The 6,122-nt window shown below is 39.1% G+C and overlaps 1 pseudogene; it reads left to right on the top strand.

Moving 5' to 3' along the window:
• LOC107708697 (serine/threonine-protein kinase pdik1l pseudogene) overlaps positions 1 to 6,122 on the top strand; it is a 13,126-nt pseudogene extending 7,004 nt beyond the window's left edge.

The raw sequence follows: 6,122 nt of genomic DNA on the forward strand, positions 1-6,122 counted from the left end.
GTGAAAGTAATTAGTCTTTTAATATGTCATAAATTGATTTTTGTTGTAAATATGCCTGACAAGATTGTTACACTGAATGACATTTTAGTGTGTGTCTTCTGTAAATCAGGGACAAATGTATGATATTTATTTTTTGCTCAGAAAAACAAAAACAAGATTGCAATTAAATTAAACAGAAAACTTTTTTTGGGGGGTGGATTAAAGCAGTATTACACTTATTGTTTTTATGCTTAAACCCTTTTTCGTCTTTGACCCATATTTAAAAAAAAAATTGTATGTGTATATATATTTATACTTGTATGTAATTTATATTATATGTAAATATTTTATATATAGACCTAACACATTATTTTTCCTTAATATTTACGTGTGTGTGTGTGTGTATTTATATATACATAATAAATATATACATTACACACACATAGTATGTAAACAAACTTTTTTTGAATGCGATTAATAGTTTTGCAGCCCTAGTGGCAAACAAGAGGAAATGCAAATCACTACATTCATATAGTTACTACTGTGTACATACTCGTACTGGTAGAACTCAAATCAGTGAGTCGGATATTTCTGGACACTTTGGAAAGTTGCTGATCGAAATGTGAATTAAATATAAATAATTTATTATCTGCACATTAGTGCTGTGCCTTCGATATCCTGTCAGGAAACAGGAAGTGGCTAAAGGAGGAAATGTCACTTGCAGTAGTTTTTGGTTTATTAATAGAGATGAGGAAATCATTGGTGGATTTAGGAGATGAGATTTTAAAATCTTCAGCCCCATTTTGGAGCTGTTTTTAATAATAATAATAATAATAATAATAATAATAATAATAAAAAAAACTGACATAGGAACATTTAGTTTCTCTTCATTGCTATATGAAAAAATACAGGAATTTTCATCGGATTATTTGAATGATTAATTTTGGGTGTTTTGTGGGGAAGTCTACATAGAAAATTTAACTAAATGACATTTACTCTGAAAATTGTGGGGGATAACTGAATGATTTGTGGAAAAACTTGGCAAATCAGGGTGTTGCACACTATATACTCTTCACAAAAACCAAATCAAACCTCTTTCAGTAACTGTAAAGTGAACAGTTTAAAAGAAAATCTCTTTCCAAGATTTCATACATTCCTGCTCTTTGTTACCCATTCAAAATAATAATTCTTAATTATTTGCATTCTGATTATTATTACGTAAAAACAAGAAATATATTGTAATAATATTGTAAAATAAAAACCAGGCTTTTATTTTGTCAGTTTTCCAGCAAATAAATAAATATATTTTGAGCTGCACGCATGTAAATGAATTATATGCCATGCATATAATTATTTAAATAAATCACAGCTTTTGCAGTTAGATAATCACACTAAGCCATGTTTTATTCTGGTATTTTGTGCAGCCCTGTTTTGTATACTGTTGATGAAGTGTAGCTATAGAGCTTAATTTAGCATTGTTTTACCATTGTGCTTTTTTTTTATGTGACAACTACATTATCCATCATTCTTTCCAACATAATCATAAGTAGTGGTCGACCGATATATCGCCAAGGCCGATATATCGGCCGATATTTGGCATTTTTCAAATATCGGCATCGGCCGATAAGGTTTTCTGTTTGGCCGATGTGTTTGAGGCGGGACTTTTATTTTGACGGTGCTGAGAACGGCAGCGCCTGAACACACAGTGCTCACATTCTCCCTCTTGTTCGCTGTCGTCGTTAACAGTTCTGTCTAATGTGGATAAGTCTGTCTAATAATGAGATAGAACTGTTAAACAAAGGAATTAATATGTATACAAAAAAGTATTATATGATTGCTTTAATATTATTAGTAATAGAAAGGCAAACATTATAATACTTTCTCATTTGCCGTCAGTATTCAGCAAATACGCATTAATATAATTTAAACAAATCTTTGAATGACTAATGAACATTTAATTTCACAAACCTTGCAGACTTAGTCGAATCTAGTTGAGATCTTGTGAAGTGCGCATTTGTATCCTGCATGATCGCGTGTTCTCTGCGTGACGGTCGGTCCGTGTGAATTGAATAAAACCGATTAATCGGAAAATTGATTTTTTTGCCCAGCCCTAGTGCCAAGCGTCTTGCACTCATTTTTTTCTGAAAATCGCACATTACTTTGTAATTGCTACTTCTCTGGGAACTTCCCAGGAGGACTTAAAGGCAGTATTATGGCATCGCTGTATACTTTTGGGTTTAGGATTATGTCCACCAGACACTGACCAGGCATGTTTCTTAAGAATATATGGACTGTAAGCACAGCCCTTGAGTAGTGTAATTGACAGGTTCAATGAATAAATGCCTGGTTATTGAATAAGTCTTCACAAGCAGTGCAGATTTGACTGTTCTGACAGTCTAATTATGACTGTTAGCAAGGTGAAGTACAGCACAGTGAAAACATTGTCACACATGCATCCTGCTGAAAAAAAAAGCCAAAAAAATCACCTTCCTAATCAACTAGATTGCTGTTAGCTGGCTTTTCTGATGATGAACTTAAAAAAGCAGCAGGAGTACAAACTACTCTTGACTATTGTACAAGGCAGATGGCACTCTGTAATATAAGTGGGTGCTTATAGTATTGGGTTACATTTTGTGTCGGGTCAAGTCCCATGAAGATGTTGTGACTGAGTGGAAGTGAGCACAGTAAATGGGTTTTTATTCCTGGCCTTTGAGATGAGGTTGATTAGCACTCTCGCTGCTATAATTATAAGCCTGCAGAGGGCCGTTTGTCTGTGCAAAGCCTTCAGCATCTTCTGTCAACATATGACAAAGAGGAAACGTGCTTCAGATTTGCACAGAAATCCCCAAACTGCTTGTAAAGGTCCTTCACGTTTAACTTCTCATCCAAAGAGAAAGGAAAACTTGAAATCGCATCGTATGACCCCTTTAATCTAAAGAAAACAGTCTTATGTTTTGAGAGCTTTTTGAGAAAGCAGCACTAATCTTAAAACGCGAATCCCATGTGGAGGGTATCAGGGGAAGGATGTGGTTAAATGTACCAACACATGACGTGCAGCAGTAACACGCATCTCCTCTATGGACAGTGTTGTTGTTGCTGTGCTTCAGATGAGAGCGACTTAAGAGATGTGCTCTGATTGGTTCCCTGTGCAGACAGATGGTTCAGCATTCATAGGTTGGTGCTCTGTTTTGCAATAGCCTGCAGTGGTGAGGAAAACATAAACCCGAAGCTGGTTGTGTTGTGTAATTGCATAACTTGATGGGTGTAGTGTGGACTACCCTATCATTCAGTCAATATGATACTTGTCAAACACACTGTGAAGTCAATCCTTCGTGTACGACACCTCTACTTTATAGCATGTATAAAGCTACTCTTAATACCCCTGCCAGCATAGTGGTGAGAAATTAATTATAAATACACTTGTACTTTAATTTAATGGTGCAAAGTATAAAAATGTCTCAATCTAATGAAGTTTGGCAGTGTTTCCCATTATCTATATGTGCTTTTCTGTTTTTGTGAGTACTACTGTGTTCCATTCAGTCACAATTTCCATCTTCCTCCTAAAATCTAAAACTTTAATTACATAAAGACGCAATGTATGATGTCAGGAAAAAATGGTGACTCCAAGGAAAATGTGCATGGACCGTAACAAGCATTTACTTTTATGCAAATTGGAAAATGGGGTGGGGAGCAGCAGCTCATTTGCATTTAAAAACACAAGCCCGAAAAACAGCGTGTTTCTGCTTCCACTCAAAATAAGCATTTTCAAAATGATATAATAAATGATCTGTGGAGTATTTTGAGCTGAAACTTCAGACACATTCTGGGGACACCAGAGACGTATATTACATATTGTAAAAAGGGGCATAATATGTCTCCTTTAATGTCTTGCACAACTTTGCATGCATTCAAATTTAACTAATTTACTTTTCTTATTGTCAACTTTGGAGTATGTTTTTGAGCTCATGAGAAGCGTGTAAGGACTTTTCCCAGCCCCTCTGAAATGCTCAAATAACGATAATGTCTCTGACTTCATCTCTGAGTCATGAGTTAATTAGGTTGTTCTGTAGCCAAAGTGAAATTACCCTGCAGTGTGTGATATATGCCCCAGTGTTGAACTGTAAAAATATCTATTTTCAAATTAATTTTCCTAATACTTTAGATTTCCAGCTGATTAAGAGAAGGGGGCCTGACATATAGGGGCCTTGTCATAATGAAAAGTTGGATATGCAAGTGCACAATTTCTGTTAACACATTTCTTGAATTGAGTAACTTCTGTAAAATAAAAGCAATCAAATTGTGTTTGTCAACCATCAGCCACTCTAATTTCTGGATGACGATAGTAGAATTGGCCATTAAAAATCCTGCAGAAATTGCCCACAATTATCAGAGCGTAAATGTATGCAAAATGTGAACCCTTAATGCCAGGGCTCTTTGAATCCAACCCTCGAGGGCCAGTGTCCTGCTGAGTTTAGTTCTTACCCTAACCAAACACACCTGAACAAGCTAATCTAAGATAATTTTGAAAACAACATGCAATTTACAGACAGGTGGGTTAAACTGGGAATGGTACTAAAGTACCAAGCAAGTCTGCAGTACACTAGTCCTCCAGGACTGAAGTTAAAGAGTCCCATTTTAAACAATTGATTGTAACTTTTTTTTTTTTTTTTTGTATTTATGTATATCACTGCGCCTACTACCTGTGGTTCGTCATGGACTTCTGCGATGGTGGAGACATGAACGCCTATCTCCTGTCCCGCAAACCCAGCCGCAAGACAAACACCAGCTTCATGCTGCAACTGGGCAGTGCTCTTGCCTTCCTGCATCGCAACCAGATCATCCACCGAGACCTCAAACCCGACAACATTCTCATCTCGCAGGGCAGAACCCCGACCGGGTCCCCCGAACCCACCCTGAAGGTGGCCGACTTTGGCCTCAGCAAGGTCTGCTCCTGTTCGGGCTTGAACCCCGAAGAACCGGCAAGCGTCAACAAGTGTTTCTTGTCCACAGCTTGTGGGACGGACTTCTACATGGCCCCCGAGGTCTGGGAGGGCCACTACACCGCAAAGGCTGATATCTTTGCTTTGGGGGTCATCATATGGGCCATGGTGGAACGGATTACGTTTGTGGATGTAGAGACTCAGAAGGAGCTCTTAGGGAGCTACGTACAACAGGGGGAGGATATAGTCCCGTTGGGGGAGGCTCTGCTGGAGAACCCCAAGATGGAGCTCCACATCCCGGCTCGGAAGAAGAGCATGAACGCTGGCATGAAACAACTGATTCGGGAGATGCTGTCCGCCAATCCACAGGAGCGACCCGACGCCGTTGAGCTGGAGCTCAGGCTGGTTCGGATCGCATGCAGGGAACTCGATTGGGATACGTGAAAGGACACCATCTTGGAGATGGGGTAAACTTCTAGGACAATGGGCTTGGAGCTTGAAGTGAGAACATATTGTCTGGCCTTGTCCCAAATGGCACCCAGAGGTCTTGTGGTCTTCATTCGGGAGTGTCTGTGAAATTTATAAAACCGTAGGAGAGGGATCTCGAACCCTGCTACTGAGGAGAGATACCATCCTGCAGACTTCAGCTCCAATCCTGCTCCCACACACCTACCTGTAAATTTTTAAGTAACCCTGAACCCTTTGAGTAGCTGGTTCTGGTGCGTTTGATTGGGATTGGAGCTTTGCAGGACGGTAGCTCTGGGGTTGGAGACACCTGCCATAGGGTTTCCCATTTGGGAATTCAGTTTAGGCTCCATTTGCTGAGCCCACAATTACCTGTGCTGCAAAGTATAGACTTTGTCAGGGAATACCGCATAGGCTGATGGTGCCGTTTGGGACAGGGCCTTTGGAGTGGGTTTTTAGTGGGCGATTGCACTGGTCCTTGTTTTTTTTTCTTCTTGATATTCTTACAGTTTAGTACAACTGATTCATTGATGATAAACAGCCTTTAAGATGTTAAATGCTTATTACTGTCTCACCTGTTCACAAGCACATTGGGATTTTCATCAGCAAGAGTCCAGATGGGCTTCAGGGGGGTTTCATTGATGGAAAAAACATCAGATATCCACCTTCCATTGACCACAAACCACATCGAGCCAGATAAACACACAGGTCCACAGAATTCCCAGAACATTCCAGCAC

The sequence above is a fragment of the Sinocyclocheilus rhinocerous genome, unplaced genomic scaffold (assembly GCF_001515625.1).
Source record: "Sinocyclocheilus rhinocerous isolate Xijiao unplaced genomic scaffold, SAMN03320098_v1.1 scaffold54, whole genome shotgun sequence".
NCBI lineage: Eukaryota > Metazoa > Chordata > Actinopteri > Cypriniformes > Cyprinidae > Sinocyclocheilus > Sinocyclocheilus rhinocerous.